Source organism: Mastacembelus armatus, chromosome 5 (assembly GCF_900324485.2).
Source record: "Mastacembelus armatus chromosome 5, fMasArm1.2, whole genome shotgun sequence".
NCBI classification, from domain to species: domain Eukaryota; kingdom Metazoa; phylum Chordata; class Actinopteri; order Synbranchiformes; family Mastacembelidae; genus Mastacembelus; species Mastacembelus armatus.
Window position 1 is genome coordinate 4650542 of NC_046637.1, and position 20275 is coordinate 4670816.

Genomic DNA, 20275 nt, shown 5'->3' on the forward strand with positions numbered 1-20275 from the left:
TTCAAAATGTTATAACTTTATTCTAGAAATATTATGCTGAAAATACAAGGGTACAGATTATTTATTTGTTGCATATTTTTACTTTAGTTTTGAAATTTTAACAACTTAATTGTGTCCTGCGTCAATAAGTAGACACCATGCCATCCCAGAGAGACTGTCTGATTGTTTGATTTTTTTTGGCGGAAGTGAGCCCCCATACATCGCTCCAGAATAAATCCAGATGTGGATTTTGGATGATCTGTTTCTGGGGTTTCAGTCCGGGGGGTGTTCTTGATAGCAGGGCTTGGTTTCTGCTTGATTACCTGATTAATTCACAGATCCACCTTAAAAACATGGTAATCCCGGGCTGGTCCCTCCCCCCCTCTCTCTCGGTCTCCAGCAGCAGCTCACCTCCCTCTGCTTTCAGTTCCCCAGTTTGCCAGGAAGGGACGCTGATCCGGACGCTGGCTCGTTTCTCTGGTCCTGTTTGAATGTGTCGGACCCCAACCAACCACCACCACCACCACCCCCAGTCCCACCCACCGACAGCTCTGCAACACAAACACCACTCCTCATTTGGGCTACTGAATGGTTATCAGCGCCTTCCCGCCTCTGCTGTTATTCCCGGAGAGCGAGGGGACTTTATTTTCCCCCTTTAACGGATTGATTTCTGACTGAACCTGGCGCCGGTTTGTTTTCCTTCCTCGGGGCTGCCGCTGCAGGAGCCGATGCGCTTTTAATTACTGTTAGAAAAAAAGGAAAAATAAACAGAAAAAAGACTTTCTATCGTCGGAACAAAGGAGGTAGAAGATTCCCCCCCCCCTGCAGCTCTCAAGTTGGAGCCCCGCTGGGAAATGGACAAACTCTGAAGACGCTGCTTCCACCGACGTGATTTGGACGAGGATCCCCGGTAACGGTAACGTCTGTTTTGTGTTTGTGTTAACTTAACTCGCCCCGAGTCCGGTTTCTTTCGGTCCACTTGTAGACAAGAAACACAGCGTCATTTGGCTGCGGGAGACGGTTAAAGTGCCGTTTTAACGGGGTCTCGACGGTCCGTCGTGTCCCGGTTGTCCGCACCGCTTAGCATCCGGGTAACGTTCACAACCGCTGTCTTTACCTTGACACCCACTTATTAGCAACTACAGGCGGTGTTGGGATTTTCCACAGGTATGAACGCACTAATTTACTGTTTAAGGACAGTGTGACCTTAGTTTTACTGAATTTTCCTCGAGGTTAATCTCAACAGTGTCTCACGACGTCCAGAGACACGTTTTCTGTTCGTTTGTCCCGACAATTAGCTCGGTTATAGCCCCGATACGTGCCTCTCTCCAGTCTACAGACAGCGCTGTCAAGTCTCCATTCAGAAACGTGGACGTTAAACGCCAACTTACACGGCTTTTTCACTAATATTAACCCATGTTAAAGCATCCCCCGTGACATTGTTCGGTAGTTTTCAATTAAATCCCAGCTGCACTAACTATAACTAGTCGGATGTCACGCAATGTCGGAGACATACCAACTTTTCGACTTGGTACACAGTGTTCATTAGTTTTCTGTCCGCCACCGCCGTGTTTTCCAGCCAGGCGCCCGTGAGTGCGTATCAGTTGGTAAAGTTGTCATTTCTGCCAAATAAGATGCTTTTATGTGTAGTGGGGGTATGCCGAATTAAAGAGTTGTTGTCTGTGATTATGTTTAGGTGTGTATTGTGTATAAAGTGTTCATGTTCACCACCCTAAGAAGGAAATGTGTTGAAAATGATCAGATTCAGAATGGCGCTGTTGTGCCCGGGTCTCCCCGGGCGACTGTTGCAGTGGTCGAGGCAGGAATTAGACCGCCTGCGGATGTCTCCGAGTGTCTGGAAACAGTTTGCTCATAGTCTGTGCCTACAATGTTTTGTTTTCCCGTGTGATATTCCCCTTGGTAACCGAAAAAACCACTGGTCATCACACGATCTATGGTAACTTGAGAAAACCGGTCTTTCCTCAGTGAAGTCTGGTTGCTGCGGCTGTTTTCAAGCCAAATTGTGTTTCTGGTATGAGTGTTGTCATGAATGCGGTCCTTTCAGGGTGAGCTTGCTGAGCGTGTTGGAGTGGTTTCATCACATTCAGCGCTCACATTGCATATAGAACTTCTGCTCTCAGGTCGGGAAGCGGTGAAACAGGGTGAGAAATTGTATTTATCGAGCTAATTTTCTTTTAATTAACGAGCAGGGACCGTCCTTACGTCACCTGCTAAGATGCAGCTCTGCTCCTTTTTTCCTCCTGTCCTCTCATTTCATCCATCTCCTCCTCTTCCTCCTCCCTTTTCTATCTGGGTGTGTCCTCCCTTATTGCGTTAGGAAGGAGGGGGGATCCCGCATCTTGGCTCATGGTGACTCCTCCTCAGCTTGTGACCTCCAAACGAGGGCATTGCGCCTTCTGTTTTCCTCTGCTGCTAATTCACCAAACAGATGAGCTCTTTGCAGAAGCAAGTTACATCTTGATGCCCATCTAGAAGAAGAGGTTGCAGTTAAGGTGATTTTTGGTGGTTGTTGACTGCATCATAAGGAGGGGGGGGTGATCAAATGGGCTAGTTTTTCACATATGAATTTATTGTCTCAGCGCATTCGAGCCCTCAGGTCTGACATTTGCTACCACATTATGCAAATTAGTTTATAACTATTTGATTTGAAAGAGAAAGCTGATAATTAGTGATGCATTGATTGCATTTACAGGATCTATAAGGCTGATGAGAGCTGACAAATCAACATAACATAGTTTCATAAACAGTGTGCAGTGATGTAATCTTCTCTCTATATGTAATAAGATTTGCTCAGTCCTGTAATGACTGGTCAGGGTTCCCACCATGAAATGGTTCAGCTGAGTCCGTCCTGAGGTGCAGGCTCATTAGTCAATAGATGACAGCAGCTACACTAATGGCATTTGCTGTGTGAAATAACACCTCTGCTCTTTACTGTGAAGGTTAACGTTGTCATTTTCAGTAATGGTGGAAAGATTAGCTGGTTAAAGATGCCCCTCCACTCAAAAATGTGTTTTATTTAATTATTTATTATACCTCAGAAGTGTCAGTTTCTATGAGACATGCCCATTTGTTGGAATATTACAATAGGCTTTCTGATTGTAACCTGTTAGCCTACTGCTGATAATGCAGTCTCCTGCATTACTTACACTAAATTGCATTATTTTAATTGAGAAAATAAAGAGCTGCTGACACACTGTTACTCTTAGCCAGACTCGTAAAAACATCTGCACATTTTGTGCTAATACCGATATAACAATATGAAAACACATAGTAGCTTTATAAAACTGCCACCAGCTGCAGGATAATCACACTTACCCATTGCAGTATTCCAATCACAGACAACAGGTTAGTGTGAATGAGGCTCAAACATATAGTATACAGTATTCCCTCCTACCATATCCTTATATGATTTCTCTGGTCTACCTGGGGGAAGCAGCAGTAGTGGGCAGTATGTGAGGCCTCTGCTAATATTTCAATATAATTCAATGATTATGAATCTTGGAATTCACAATGAACAAACTAGTATCAAAATGTTTTCAGGGGTTTATTGAACATTTTCTTTGAAAGAGCTCAGTTAGGCGATATGTTTACAAAGCAGGACATTCTTTTATGCCTTAAAGCATGTCGGCAAATGGTCTTTAATCATTAGTTGAGCAACTGAAAAGTTTGGCATTCACTAATTCTAGACTCTTCAATGTGAGGGCTGCCTGTTTTTTAAGTTTCATATTTCACTGTAGCATTTTTGGGTTTTGGACTGGTGGCCAAATGAAAATACTGCAGCTCTTTCCTTGGGCTCTCATTAAACTGTGATGGACATTTTTGATTAATCAATCAAGTAGGGAAAAAAGAGGTATGTTAAGTCATAATACATATAACTGCATTGCATTCGTACCGATAGGGCTTGAATTATCTTTCTACAAGAATAAAGGTTTTTTGTGAACCTAACAAAAAAATTGTAGTGTGGAGCTGCACATTAAACAAACTGATTTAGGTTTATTGTGTTTTTCTCTTTTAGAGTTAATATTATTTTTCAGATGAGGTCTGTCATAAATGGTCTTCTAGTAGGGAAAAGACACTAAACTTCTATTAAAGACACTTCCTACATCTGCCTGTGTTATTTCAATTCAATTCAATTCAATTCAATTTTATTTGTATAGCGCCAAATCACAATACAAATCATCTCAAGGCACTTTACAAAAACTAAAACTAAAAACCCAACAATTCCCTTATGAGCAAGCACTTGGCGACAGTGGAGAGGAAAAAACTCCCTTTAACGGAAGAAAAAAACCTCCAGCAGAACCGGGCTCAGTTTGGGCGGCCATCTGCCTCGACCGGTTGGGGTGAGTGGATAGAGCAGAGAGAAAAGAACAGCAACAATAAACAACAAATAGACACTGCAAGTTGGTGGGGCCAGTAACTGCACATCAGCGATAAACAACTCCAGGACCAGGGACACCTGCAGAAGGTACACAGAGAGAGAGAGAGAGAGAGAGAGAGAGGGAGGGAGAGAGAGAGCACAAACTAGGGGAGAGAGAGAGCACAAGGTTAGTAACATTCAATTGTGGAATATACATGAGGTGGGAGAGAAGAGGGGGGGGGTTAGGGTAGGGGAGCTCAGTGCACCGATGGTCCTCGGGCAGTCTAGGCCTATAGCAGCATAACTAACTAAGGGATGGTTCAGGGTTGCCTGAAGCCAGCCCTAACTATATGCTTTGTCAAAGAGGAAGGTTTTAAGTCTAGCCTTAAAAGTACAGAGAGTGTCTGCCTCCTGAACCCAGGCTGAGAGCTGGTTCCACAGGAGAGGAGCTTGATAGCTAAAGGCTCTGCCTCCCATTCTGCTTTTGAGAACTCTGGGAACCACAAGTAGGCCTGCACTCTGAGAGCGAAGTGGTCTATTGGGATAATATGGTACTATGAGGTCTTTAAGGTATGAAGGAGCTTGATTATGAAGGGATTTGTATGTGAGAAGAAGGATTTTAAATTCTATTCTATATTTTACAGGGAGCCAATGAAGAGAAGCCAATATAGGAGAAATATGATCTCTCTTGCTAGTTCCTGTCAGGACTCTGGCTGCGGCATTCTGGATTAATTGGAGGCTTTTTATTAAGATATTAGGACATCCAGATAGTAATGAGTTACAGTGATCTAGCCTTGAGGAAACAAACGCATGGACTAGTTTTTCTGCATCATTTTGAGACAGGATGTTCCTAATTTTGGAAATGTTGCGCAGGTGAAAGAATGCAGTTCTAGAAATTTGTTTTATGTGTGAGTTAAAGGACATGTCCTGGTCAAAAATAACTCCAAGGTTTTTTACAGTAGTGCTGGAGGCCAGGGCTATGCCATCTAGAGTAGCTATAATTTGAGAAAAGTTATTTCTGAGATTTTTAGGCCCAAATATAATGACTTCTGTTTTCTCCGAGTTTAAAAGTAAAAAGTTACTGGTCATCCAAGCCTTTATGTCAGTTAGACAGGCTTGAAGTCTGGTTAACTGGTTTGTGTTAACAGGTTTAATAGATAGATATAACTGAGTGTCATCCGCATAGCAGTGGTAATTAATAGAGTGCTTCCTAATGATATATCCTAAAGGAAGCATGTACAGGGTGAACAGAATCGGTCCTAGCACAGAACCTTGTGGAACTCCATAACTAACTTTTGTTTGTGTGGAAGGTTCATCATGGACATGAACAAACTGGAATCTGTCCGATAAATAGGATTGGAACCACTTTAACGCTGTTCCTCTGATACCAATCACATGCTCCAGTCTCTGTAATAAGATGTTGTGGTCAATGGTGTCGAATGCTGCACTAAGGTCTAGGAGGACAAGTATCGAAACAAGTCCATTATCTGAGGCTAAGAGAAGATCGTTGGTAACTTTCAACAGTGCTGTTTCTGTACTATGATGTGCTCTAAATCCTGATTGGAAATCTTCAAATAGTTCATTCCTGTGTAAGTGGTCTGATAGCTGCTTAGCAACAGCTTTTTCTAGGATTTTAGAAATAAATGGCAGGTTGGATATTGGTCTATAATTAGCCAAGACACCTGGATCAAGACTAGGCTTTTTGAGTAAAGGTTTGATTACTGCAGTCTTAAAGGCCTGTGGTACGTAGCCTGATACTAGAGATAAATTTACCAAGTCCAATAAAGATGAGTTCATTAATGGCAGGGTGCCTTTAAGCAGTCTAGTCGGGATGGGGTCCAAGAGACACGTTGATGATTTCGATGAAGCAACTACTGATGTAAATTCAGAGAGATCTATAGGAGAGAAGCAGTCTAAACATAACTGAGGTCCTACAGATGATTCAAGAGCTACTGTAGTAAAAGATTCATTTATTGCAGGTATAGGAAGCATCTGCTGAATTTTATCTCTAATAGTTGTGATTTTATTTGTAAAGAAACTCATAAATTCATCACTGCTGAGAGCTAAGGGAACACTGGGCTCAACGGAGCTGTGACTTTTTGTCAGCCTGGCTACAGTGCTGAAAAGAAACCTGGGATTGTTCTTATTTTCCTCTATTAGTGATGAATAGTATGCAGTTCTGGCTTTACGGAGAGCTTTTTTATATGTTAGTAGACTGTTTTTCCAGGCTAGAAAAATTTCCTCTAAGTTTGTGGAACGCCACTTCCTTTCCAGCCTTCGTGATGCCTGCTTTAAGGTACGAACATGTAAATTATACCATGGGGCTAGTCTTCTCTGAATCACTAACTTCTTTTTCAGAGGGGCTACAGAATCAAGCGTTTCACGCAGTGAGGTTACAGCGCTGTCAACAACATGATCAATTTGGTAGGGAGTAGGATTAAGGCAGCTGCCCTCCATTATGTTTATACTTGGCATAGATGCAAATAAAGATGGAATCATTTTCTTAAATTTATTAACAGCGTTGTCGGATAAACATCTGCTGTAGTGGAATTTTCTTCCAGACGCTGCATGATCCATCATTTTAAATTCGAAAGTTATTAAAGAATGATCTGACAAAACAGGATTTGGGGGGAAAATTATTAGATGTTCAATTTCGATGCCATAGGTCAGAACAAGATCAAGGGTGTGATTAAAACAGTGGGTGGGTTTATTAACGTTTTGAATGAAACCAATTGAATCTAATATAGAATTAAATGCAATGCTGAGGCTGTTATTTTCAACATCTACATGAATGTTAAAATCTCCCACTATAATGACTTTATCAGATCTAAGCACTAAATCAGACAGGAAGTCAGGGAATTCAGTTAAAAACTCTGAGTAAGGAACAGGTGGACGGTACAAAATGACAAGTAGAACTGGTTTTTGTGTTTTCCAGTTTGTATGTGAGAGACTAAGAGTGAGGCTCTCAAATGAGTTATAACTGTTCTGAGGATGAAAGTTTAATAATAAGTTTGACTGGAAGATTGCAGCTACTCCTCCACCTCGACCTGTGCTTCGAGGAACATGATAATTTTTATGACTGAGGGGGGTTGATTCATTCAGACTGACATATTCATCCTGCTGTAACCAGGTTTCAGTAAGATAAAGTAGGTCAATTTGGTGATCAGTTATCAAATCATTTACTAACAGAGATTTAGAAGAAAGGGACCTAATATTTAATAATCCACATTTGACAGTTCTGTTTTTCTGTTCAATAAGAGGAGTGGTCTTAATTTTTATTAAGTTTTTATGAATAACTCCTCTTCTGTTAACTTCTGATTTGTTTGATTTATATGTTCGAGGGGCAGACACAGTCTCTATGTGGTTTGAAGGGGGCGGTGGCTCTAAGGAAACTGCAGAGAAGCGTTTTAGACTGAGTCTCTGCATCCCGGTCCCCACCCTGGATTGTCAGGCTTTAGGTCGGCTAAGAAACTCGGCCAAATTCCTAGAGATGAGAGCTGCACCATTCAAAGTGGGATGGATGCCATCTCTCGCTATCAGACCGGGTTTTCCCCAGAAAGTGGCCCAATTGTCTATGAAGCCCACATCGTTTGCTGGACACCACCTAGACAGCCAGCGACGGAACGACGACATGCGGCTAAACATGTAATCGCTGGTCAGATTTATTGTTGACGTTGCTTTACATTGATAAATTCAAACGCATTCATATTTGTTTAACAGATTTAGTTATTTGTTTACAGGTTCACCGTGATTAAATTGATTTGCATTTCCTGATTTCTTCTGTGTTTTCCTTACATTGTAGTTTGCTACATGTGACCCTGCTTCCTAATGGGCACTCCTAGTGGACCATACCCTCAACCCGTACAATCAAAGGTTCCTGAATGACGCCCATGTGTGTTATTCTAATCATGAGGACTAACTAACCTAACCTTTGGTCCATTAAGTTATTTCAAGCAAACTATAAACCTAACCAAGTTGTTTCTGTGCCTGAATCGAACCATACTTACAACCGTAGCGTAGCCACACAGTAACAAGGTTAGTTATTTATGTTTTAGGAGTAATTTCAGCCACTATCTGTCTGTGGTGTATTTTGTCAACTACTGCTCCTATGGTTGTAGGAGTCAGTAGGAGCAAACAATGTGCAGTAAATGATCATTTAGAGTGGAGGACTTGTAAAAATCCACAGGAAGTGTTGAGTTTCAATTGAATGATTGAGAAAATCAGCAACATGGATAGACTGGAAATGGTTGAAGGATAAAAAACACTATTGAGGTCAAAATGAGGAAGTGAAAGCAGCATTATAGTGAGTGTGTTTTATTGTACTGAAGGAATTATTATGCTGTGAAAGTGTGTGTCATGTGAACCATGTTTGCTACACCCCTGAGTGTTTTCACCTTTGTTTGTTTTAAGGTCACACCTCTGCCATGATTTGAATAGAAGTTTTTCTATGAGAAAATTAGAATACTTGTCAGCTCTGTGCTAGACTGGTAGTCTGCGGAGGTGAACCCTAACGTGCTGGTATTGGCTAAACCTTCTGACACACTGCACAGGATAATGGATGTGTATTTGGACAGGTGAATAGTGTCAGCTGTGGTCTGTAGTTAAAATCTAATGAATAATGTCTAAAAATAATGCAGTTTTCACTTTGATGAATGTAATTTCTCCATCGTTAGCCTGGGCCTCGTCCCAGCTGTGGACAGTCAGGTTCACCTGCAGACACACACTGGTGCTCTGTTTGTGTCTGAAGCTGCTGCTGCTGAACACAGGAACTGCCTCAGAGAGTGTGTCCTCTGGTCCTTGTTAATAGTATTCACTCTAAAAGCAGTTCTGTGTCTTCCCCAGAGAAAATCCTGTAGTTCTCTCCTATAAACCAAAATGAAATCATCAGTGATGGTGTCTTGTATTACACGCCTCCAAAATAAACAATAGCATCACATTTGGGGCGTACATGCCAGCTGTTCTGCAGTCAGTGTAGATATTAAAAAGAGTTATATATGCACTGTTCTATGGATAACCCCACTCATACAACACAATAACAGCTCTCGTAAGGAATATGGTTTTCTGTGAAAGTGGGTCTGAAGTGTGTTAACCAACAATGACGAAGGTGCTGCAAACAAGTGTGTTACTGTGAGTGCACTAATTCAGACCTTCAGACCTCAGCCGGAGTCTAAACCATCTGGGACTTGCTTCATAGATCGAACTAATGTGAGTCACCCTGAGGCAGAGCAGCACTTTCCTCCCTCACTGCTGAACTCTGAACAGTTCAGACCAGTTTATGGTTGTTTGATGACAATAAATCAAACATTGATATTATTTTATAAGCAAAGCATCTTGTTTCAACACCAGTGTAATGATATGCTGCTTTTCTGTGCTTGCTATGGCCAGCAAAACAAAATTTTCTCTATTTTCTGCTATGGACCAAATAATGAATCAGTTTGTCATGAATAAGCAGCTTGATCAGTTGATGGAACTGAAATAATCATTAGTCACATCCCTAACAATGATGTATATAATGTGATGCAATAAATTTTCTGAACAGGTCTTAATTGATAAACTGTGCAGACATTATGGCCAGAGGAGTGTTTCTTTAAGGTTACTACAGTGAATTTAATACCAAATCCAATAACTTACCCCAAACATCTGTAAATTCAAAATCTCTGATACAGTCTCATTAATATCGTGTTGCCCAGACTACACCTACTGGGCACCGGTATCAGCCGGAGTACGTTTTCATTTACAGCGGGGACCTAACACACTGCTGGTGTGGATGGCGGGTTTTAAAAATCTGTGAAATGTGGAAACCCCTCAGCAGACGGAATCCCTGCCGGTGAAGCAGATCCAGCAGTGCACACTTTGCCTCTTATGTAAGGCCACATCAATTATTAATGGATGCAGTGCAGCTGTGAGTAGCTCAGTCCTATATTTAAGATATGGATGTTTTTTGCTCAGCAAAGCCTGAGTGGTTATAACAAAGCTGTGGGCCTTTATCATTATTTCATAACCCCGCTGGCAGGAAAAAACTTCACCCCACTGTAATGGAGAACTGATAATGTGAGTGTGTAATCATTTTATTTATTAATTTATTTTAAATTAAATTAAATTTGTTTTGTTTTTTAAACCAGGAAAGCTTTACTCTTCCTGCTGTAAGTGGCAAACAACAATATGGATAGCAACCCAAATATTCTGGAAATAAATAGAATTTGAATCCAAATCATGAATAAAAATACAGTTGCCTGTGAATATTTAGACATATCATGTGACATGTTGAAACTAATAGTTACATCAGCTACTGTTCATCAATTTTTTAATCCTTTGGCCTAAAAATGTGCAAAATAATATGAAATGTCTAAAGTACAAGGTGTCTGTGGTAAACACGTCGTGCACCTGTTTTAATTTGCTGTAACTGTAAACTCTGACCCTAGGTTTGTACTGAAAGTTCTACATATTTTTTTCTGTTGTTCTTAAAAGTCCTGTTTGGAAAATGTTCTGCGCATTGAGGTTCACCGAAGCTACAGCAGCATAACAGTGACTGAAAAAATAGCCAAGTGAACAGAATACATTTGAGTTAAAACAGTATTTATGTTAAACAGAGAAACTACTCATGGGATTAGTTCTCCAAGACTTATTGACTTTGATTGGTGACTTCACTGTATGTTATGGCCATGGAAAATAGATAGAGATTGATTTTTGATGAGAGTTTGCCTGGCGGGCAGCAGCCCAGTTGAAGACCCGATGGTTTAACAAGTTTGGACACAGTTTCTGTGAGTATTGTTGACAGTTGAAGACTTCACGAAGACTCATAATTTCGTCTTCGTTTCACACCTTCTCACATGCACCAGCATAATATGTAACACATGCAAATTTCAGACCTGTTCAGTGCTGTATGATGTTGAAGTGGAGGTAACCATGGCAACAGTACTGATGCTTCAGGCTCTGTTAGCGGTTAACCTTACCATGAATTGACTGAACTGGCTACAGACCCACTTTAAAGCAGCAGTGGGATTCAAACACAGCTGACCTTTGTACCTTTGGTCAGTGGATGTAATAAAGGGGACCATAATGGACTCTGTAAGCCGTCCACATAAATATGATAATGGGCTCCTGTTGTGGTCTGTCTCCTCATTCGACGTGATCGTCAAGGGACACCTCATCGCTGTGGGTTCAGGCTGTACCTGCTTTTTGGAAATATCCACACAGATGACGTGGAGGCGTCAGCAGGATTGATGATTGTAACTGGACCATCTGAGAGTGTCCTCCTGACACACACTTACATAACGCCTGTGATTGGCAGGTGTTTAGTAGGAGGGAATGTGGGAGTTTGTGTGTATGACAGACAGGAAGGTTAAGCAGTAGGACGGACATTCAACAACAGTATTTTCCTCAACAGTTTAAAAAGGATGAACTGAAAGTGAGATTGTCTCTCCCCTGACACTTTTGTGTTAAGAAATTTTGGGGTTTGATAGTATTTCATCAAAACTACTTATCAAAACTAATCAGGTTCAGATTTCATCATTTGCAAGTTACTGAAGTTATTTAAGGATAAATATCTGAGGTTAAATTCAAATCTCTATTCACTTTTTTCAGCAGCTTAAATGAAGGTGAAACCTGGAGCCCGCACTTGAAAATGAGATGAGCAGCAGTAGATATAAATTGTTTATTAAATATGACTCAGATCCAAATACTGGAGGTCTGGACTCACAGCTACGTAGGTGGTGGTGTCATAATGGTAAAGGATTAACCCTGGCATTCTCCTGGAATTGGTAGTCGCAGAGTGGTTTTACATCTCTTTTCAACTTGACACCCGCAGCAGAGAGCACGTTTATGTGATAAGCTGGAAGAAGTTAACAGTAATTATCTACTGCTGATATAATCTGCTGCCAGTGGCATTTATCAGTTTTACGGCGGTCACCACTGACTAACAGTGAGAAGCAAATTCATGTTTTGCACATTATTCTTGGTTAATAAAATTAGCACTGGAGCTTATCAAATCCAGAGATTTGAGGGAAGTGGGAACTGAAAGAAAAATGACAGCATCACTAAACCTGTGATGTGCTTCTGTTGACAGCCAACAGCTTAACAGTAAAGCAAGAAACTGAAGGAGGCTGAAGGAGGAATACTAATAGTGAAATCATTATATGACATTTCTCCAGTTGCTTCACGTCGTCGTCGTCTGCATTGATTCCAGTCTGAGCAGGTAAAGATTTCACTTGACTATAGGCCCCCTGGTTAGATGTAATTGATATTTGTCAAATAATTTTGAATTTTCACTATTTATTCAAAGTTTTTAGATTCAATTTAGTATTATTTTTTTAAGACTTGTGCATTTTCTATGCTTTCATACTTTCATTTAGCCACCCAGTCCACCTTCTGTCTGGCTTTAGTCACTGTGAACTACATAAAGTACCAGTCTGAGCTGTTTACCAGCCAGATAATTAGATGTAATTTCTTGGTAGGGGAGTTGTTTTCTCTTTTTGCTCTGCTGCAGAAACTAAAGTACAGCCACCTCAGTTATATTCATGGAATATCGGTTATATAAATGAGGTTTTACCTGCACAGAGACTTAACATTAGCTGAAGGTTGTTGCACTGAATCTGATGGGTCACAGTAACATTGGTGGTAGGCTGGGGCTGAGCACTCGCCATTCTCATATTACCACTTTGTTACTGTAACATGTTGGACCTTTGATACACATTTAAACAAGAACTTGTTGATCCACCTTTTTTGGTGAGTACCATGCTGCAAATATTACATTTTGCCTTTGGTTTGTTGACTTCAGAGCAGTTTAGCCAGTCTGCCACATTTGCTTACAACTTTGTTCTGCCAACTTTTCAAATTATTGATAATGCAGCACACAATACAACCATTGACTACAACATATCATTTATATATGTCAGTTTATTTTTGTAGTGTCAGTGAGGCCAAAGTGTGTGAGCACTACAATCATATTCATACTCCAGTAGCTCTGAAATCCTAAATGAAGGATTTGTGTCTGTCTCTGCTCCTTTTCCTCTTGGTGCTCTAACTTTAACTTCTCTCACCTCCTTAGGGTGAAGTTACTGCCATTGTGTGTGTTAATCCTTGTAAAGTTGTTGGTGCAGAGAGGTGTTGAAGCTTGTTGTGAATGTGACGAGCTGCAGCGAGCTCTCCGACTGTGGGTGTGTGTGTGTTGGCTGTGTACTAACAGACATGGGTGTGTATGTGGGAATGATACACGTGAGTGCACTTGCTGCTGTTGGTTGTTGCCGTGCTGCTGTACGTCAGCAGTTGCTATGAGCATTAATAGTTACCACTGTTAACAGCTGATTTTCAGTGCCCACAGATTGATCTGTCTGCTGTTCATCTGCTGACAAGCCCCAGTAATCCTTTATGTTGTTAATGTTTTCAAAATATGTACTTGTGTGTATTCTAAAACAGGAGCCATTTATATATAAAATGACTCATTCAAGGTTAATCCCAGCCCAAGTTTTACATACAGAGCATTCCAGTGTCAGAAACAGTGCTTTGACACAGGGAGCTTCTGTACATGTCCATGTAGCTGCTGTAGCTGACCTGGACCTCTTCAATAATCTAACTACAGACCACGAGAGCTGTGATTGGCTGCTTGTGTTTCTTTCCTTTAGGTTTGTGATACCAACATTGATTTGATCAGTGACTACAGCATGAGGGCAAAAACAATGTAAATGTAGTGACAGAAGAGTCTCATACTGAGTAATGAAATAAGGTGGTTATATAACGTCATGAAGTCTGACATATAACTCAAACTTAAATCCAGATAACTACTCCCACCTCATGACTTCAGCCTACTCTACACTGACTGGACAGCAAGAGAAAATCTTTGTCTACCAACTAATTCCGATTTTAGAGCCAACCTGGATGTCCTCTGTTCTCTGCAGACGTAGAGGTATATGCCAGTAATCCAGGCACTTAAGACACCAGCAAAACCAGTTTCTGGATCATTCTCCTGTTTTTTGTTGTTGCCGTGGTCAAACTACAAGTTAATGAAAGCTGAACTATCAAGTAGTAGCAGCATGTTCATAGAAGCAGAAGTGACATGATAAGAGAGGCCAGCTACCTTGTGAGGGTTGTTGATATTAGTGTCCAGCAACCACTCACTGTCTGAAAGTTCCTTAATGTTCAGCTTATATATTCAGCAAGTGTGTTTATACGTACATTAAACAGACTACAGTGAACTGACTCAGCTCCCGGACTGAGCAGATCTGTAATTTAGAGGTGTGTGTGTGTGTGTGTGTGTGTGTGTGTGTGTGTGTGTGTGTGTGTGTGTGTGTGTGTGTGTGTGTGTGTGTGTGTGTGTGTGTGTGTGTGTGTGTGTGTGTGTGTGTGTGTGTGTGTGTGTGTGTGTGTGTGTGTGTGTTGTAGGCAGCTTTCTCTGCAGCATGTTAACAAGTGACATAGATGGGAGAATAAAGAGAGGGATGCTGCAGGAGAGAGTGTGTATCACCGAGCACAGAGCTTTTTACCAACAAGCTGCCAGAACTGAAACATAAAGTACAGAGCTGCAAGTGAACTGACTCAGTTAGTGGTTCATTATTTCATCACTGTCTAACCTTACATTTTTAGAAGCATCCTAAGTTGGTTCTGTTCCCATCTAAATCTAATTCTCTCTCTCTGTTGTGTTCAATGTTTAGTTGTGTATTGCAGTAATGTTGTGTCATTCCTATGGGTTTGTGTGATCACTCCAGAGCATTTAGGCCTAACTTTATTGTCTTTAAAGTTACTTTATCAGTGATCCACACACGAGTTGTTAGTTCAATGTATATTGGTGTGCTCAGACTTAGATAGAGAGATAGATACTTTATTCATTCCCCATGGGGGAAATTCAGACTGTCCAGCAGCTTTTATATTTACTTTACACAAAATTTTTACTATATACAATATCAACAATTAATGTTAATGTTCAGGTTTACCTGAAGAAGACCACCTGTGGACCACATGTTGGCAGTCCTGTTCACACAGAATAAACAGAAGAGCAAATGAGTGCTGGATATTCTTTGGCTATATGTAAGAGTCAATATGGGTATAATCATCTGTCACAGCCTTATATCAATATATGTTGTAATACGCTGATAAACTAGAAAAACCACAGTCTATTTTTCTAAACCAGCAAATTTAATGAACTCGAATCACATTGTTAAATTACTTTACTTGTTACTGCAAATATTACATAAGAGTCCACCTTAAATTAGTCTTGTTTAGAAACCTCTATGACTGAATGCAGTCAGAGATGGTAAAGGCCCATTAATATATTTTATTAGGGTATATCACCATATCGGCAAACCCTGCTACATCCTTGAAAAGGTGTAAAATTGTCGTCAGTTTTATGTTATTTGACCTTTATTTAACCCAAATGGGGCCTTGAAAAGAAAGTTTTTTTGTTGGGGATGTGTGGTAGCAAAGACAAATACACAAAAAACAAGTCATAGATAGAAGAAGTGTAAAGAGAGGCTGGAAACTATAAAAGGTTTTTGAACACATTAAAATAAACTGCAATTGGATGGGGGGTCTCTGGAGTCTGTCAGTCTGAGGTGCGCTCAGACTGGGGGGAAGTCTCCTCAGAGAGTCACAGAAAGGCGTGGGTCAGAGGAGGAAGTGAGCAGATGGAGGGTGGATGGAGAGCCAACGGGAAGTAGAGGCTCAATGGTTTCCTCATGTTGTGTTGGCAACAATCAGGATTTCACTTCCCTGTATGCTTTCGGCCAACAGGTGCTGTTCCTGTGCTTATTTTTCAGCCCAGCTCTTCCTCTCTTCATGTTCTTTCTGCCACCACAGAGAAACGTGAAATCACAGGTGTCAAAGGGCCACGACTACTTTTATATTTGGACTGAAACCAGCAGAGGTGGAGTCAAATGACTCATATTCACTTTCTAAACCAGTTGTTTGTGTGGGCAGACCAATGTGGATATCTCCAGCCACGACACTCCTCTGGAAGCTGTGAATACAACTGATTTGGTGCCAGGCCAGTGTGTCCAAAAGTCTGCCCGTCCCACTATAAACTTTGAAACTGAGTCAAGACTGAGACAGTTAGACAGTTCACTCAAGGCCAGTATCTCTAACACTGGCTGCTAATGTTACTTCCAGTTAGGTCATCTCCATTTTGAAGGGAGTAAAGTGGAGCTCTAAACTGTTTCATTAAACATGCTTATTTACAGTCTTTGAAAATACAACAGTCTAAATGGGAGATACTGACCATATAGCAATACCAATGCAGTTTAATTTATAATTTACCAGGAGCAAACAATAGGATGTTATTGAATCAGTTTGAATTGGAAATAAACAGCAAATATGCATTTTAGCTTTGTTCAGCCAGTGTTTTTGGCTCAGCAGCCATGTCCCCCTTTTTCCCATGGATTGAAACAATGGTGTAACTGGTCACGAGATGAGTTGAGTCAAGATGTGAGTGGCTGAACTGTTTTATGGGCAAATGCTGATGACAGTGAGAGTTGGTTCCTGTTAAGACTGCAGACGCTGCAGAGTCCCTGCTGTGGTTTGTTTTCTGTCTTGCTGTCAGTTTTATGTTGAGGTGCCCAGGAGCTCTGCCAGCAGGGAACTTTGCAACAGGCACACTGCCTCTTTCTACCACGTCTGAATCCTGCTCAGTCCTCAGTCCTGGTCCCGGTCTGTGGTCTGTGCAGGGAGAGCAGGGTTGGTGGAATGCCGTGTTTGTTTAGGAGAGCTGGGCGTGGCTCTGTTTGGCCGTGGTAAGTGAACACAATCAGCACGCAGCCATTCATCACGGTGTGTAGACTCAGAAACACACAGCTCCCATCTGAGCACACACTCTGCTGTCACAGCCAATACACTCCAAACTGGGATGGGATGAAGTCTGTTAAAACACAAAAACCATCAGAGAGGATCAGGGGACCTGCTCTCACCTCTGCTGTTTGGGAAAATCTCAGCTTGTGAGTTTCTTCTCAGCTTGTTCCACTTGAGTTTCTTGAACTCAAAATGTTTCAGCTGAGTCTGAGAAATGAAACCGAAGTAGCTTTTCATTTCAACGTTCACCAGAAAAAAGAAGCAGGACAGGCACATGAGAGCTGTGTATATTTGTGTCTATACAGCACGCGTTCAGCCGCAGCACTTGTGACATGTGACTTTGAGCGTGTGGTGTTGTTGTGTTTTGCTTTTAATAGCATGTGGTGATCTTAAAAGTTCTTCAAAGAAAATGCAACATCAGTCATTTTCTGAGCTCCATTTCATTGTGTGAAAAGTGGATTTAGTCTTGGAAAGATGGATGCAAACGCCTCAAAATCGTTTAAAGTGGGCACCTGTACATGACTGATATAGACATGCTGCGTTTTTTAAACATTTTTTTCTGACAGAGATCATGCCTGTCTGATGTACGGTTGACCATTATTCAAGGCATTTTCTGATTTACACTAAACGCACAAAGGCTGTGAAACTGCTGCCCCTGTGTTCATTTTACATAGCTGTCTTGATCCTGGTACTGGAGGTGAGATGGTTTTTGTGAAAACATGCAACCTTGTTCCTAACTGCACATTCCACCATCCATTCATACAGGAGGTGGTGCAGCAAAACTACTCCCACTTGTTACAGTTTTATGGCAAGTCAACATTAACCCCCCCCACAACGGTGCTGTACTTTTTTAACAGACGGGGCAGGGCCGGAATCCGGTGCAAAACTCTTTCCTCCAATGGGCAGTGTAAAGGGGACTAGCGCTGTACATGCTGTCGATCCTCATAATGAGACCTAACTGAGTTAACGTCACATTCCTTGTCTGAATACGACCCTGCCACACTCAGCTGCTCTCCGATTGGACTGCTAGATATACTCCTCCCACACATTAACGTGAATGGCAGCTTGTGTTTCCTACATTCACACACTCTCCACTTTCTTGTCAGCTCGAAGAGTTATTTTTTTCATAAATCCCAAGAATGTTTGGTGTCATGTTGTCCAAGTGGTTTTCCTCCCAACAAACAACAGACTGTGCAGCTTTTTTTCCACTGTGCTCTCAGTCACAAGATGCTCCACCAGCAGTCATCTGAGGCTGAGTAATGTGCTGTCTCACTGCTGAGGACTGGAAGAGGCTGATGAGTGTTGAGGTTGTCTCTGCACAATAGGAGAGAAAATGTCGTGCACAGTGGATTTGATCAGTGTTAGTCAACTAATCAGATTAGTCAGAGCAGGTTTTTCAGTTTTGTCTTCAAACATACATATAGACCAGGGATCTCAAACTCCACCGTCCTGCTTGTTTCCCAGCTGTCCTTGCCCTTGCAGCTTCTGATTGGCTGAACACACCTGATACAGGTAATCAGCAGTCGGTAGGGCAGGGATAGTTGGAAAGCAAGCAGAAGAGTGGTCCCTCAAGGACTGGGGTTAGAGACCCCTGATATAGAGTAATCATTTGCTATTGAAGGGACCTTACCTGCTGTAACCTAAAACTTGTTTTGTGAGGCATTCTTTCTGGTGTTTTAGTTGTTTTTCACAAATGTGTTCTGTTAAAGATGTGGAAAGGCCAGCAGCTCCTAAACAACAGGGTCAATGCCTTGGTGTTATGAAGCTGGCCCAGGGGTTAAAGGCACCGACTAGCAACCACAGCATTCCTGATTTAAACCTGGTCTGGGATCATTGTTGCACATCACCCCTCTCTCTGTCTTCCTTCATTTCATCTCACTACTGTCGACTTTCTACTAAAGGCCTCAGAATCCCCCAAAATACTATATTTCTTGCATTGCAGCAACATTGCCGAACACTGCTCTGATTAGTAATTGTGGACTGAATATATAATGTGTTTGATCAATCAATCACCTGCTGAGCTCAGTGATTGTTTTGTGATCAATTTAGTGTGATGACAACATTGTTTACCACTGCCTCATTAAATGTGTCCTTTCTGCTAACTAGGCAGCTGAAAGAAAAACAAACAGCAGGAACAGATGAATTGATGTGCTGAGTTTTCTGCTCCACCACTGCTGAAACCGATTATTTAACTGGATCTGCATGTTCTGCTTAATTTAAGCATGTGGTAGCGACAGCAGAAGCTGAACATAATAACCTGTGTTTTCCAAATGTGCCTAACAGTGACAGCCTTTGCAGGTGGCACAGGTTCTTGTTCGGCTCTTATGCACATAAAGTAAACTTTATAACATGACTTTTCAGTATATTAAGCATTTATTAAAATTGTGAATCATCCCCACTTATTAAAAAAAAAACAGATTTTATTTCTTTGTCTGCAGGAGAGCTTAGCAGAATAAAAGATGATTCCGGGTAGTTATGTTTGCAGAATTGTTGTAGTGTGTTGTTACATCTACCTGACTAATCACAATAAACAGCACCATGCACACTTCTGAACCACGGATGTGCTATCACAACTCAGGAGCAATGCCCATATAAGTTCCATGGAGCAGGCGCAGAACAGTGAGAGGGGAAAAATCAGAATGAGAGACAAGAGATGTGTTTTTCCTGAGGTTTTCAAACTAATAAGCTGAAGGGGAAGTGTGGAGGAAGAGACCTGAGGCAAAGATACTATGTAGGGTGAACGGGACAGGCTCAATTAACACAGTGAACAGTTGCAGCAGGAGAAATGACTCACAGCTTAAGGAGGAAATTAGTCGCCAATTGCTGCAATTTGCATGAAAAATGACCTGGCTCTTGGAGTCTTAGCTTTGTCACATCTAAACACACTGGCACGATGCACATATTTTAGATTGGCGCACTATCTGAGTATTATTCTAATGTGTGTATTGCAAATAGAAATTCAATGAATCTGCTTAGAAATCTTAGAAATAAGACATTTGTTTTGACTCCAGAACTTGCCTAAGAGTCATTTTAAATTTTTTTGTGAAATTAAAGTCTTCCAGTGTTTGTTGTCTGTGCAATGATGGTTAAATTGCAAACAGGAGCTGCTAATAGAATATTCATCACATTTCTAATGGTGCAGATTTA

At 41.3% G+C, this 20275-nt stretch overlaps 1 protein-coding gene across 2 annotated transcripts in view; it reads left to right on the forward strand.

Annotated features, from left to right (window-relative positions):
* Positions 1-285: 285 nt before the first annotated feature.
* The window catches only part of LOC113130451 (plasma membrane calcium-transporting ATPase 1-like), an 85880-nt gene continuing 65890 nt past the window's right edge, over positions 286-20275 (forward strand). Inside the window, exon 1 of one of the 2 annotated variants that reach the window (XM_026307102.2) lies at positions 286-895. The gene's annotated coding sequence lies outside the window, so the exon portion shown is untranslated. The remainder of the gene's footprint in view (positions 896-20275) is intronic. The other variant, XM_026307103.2, reaches the window with a different exon arrangement.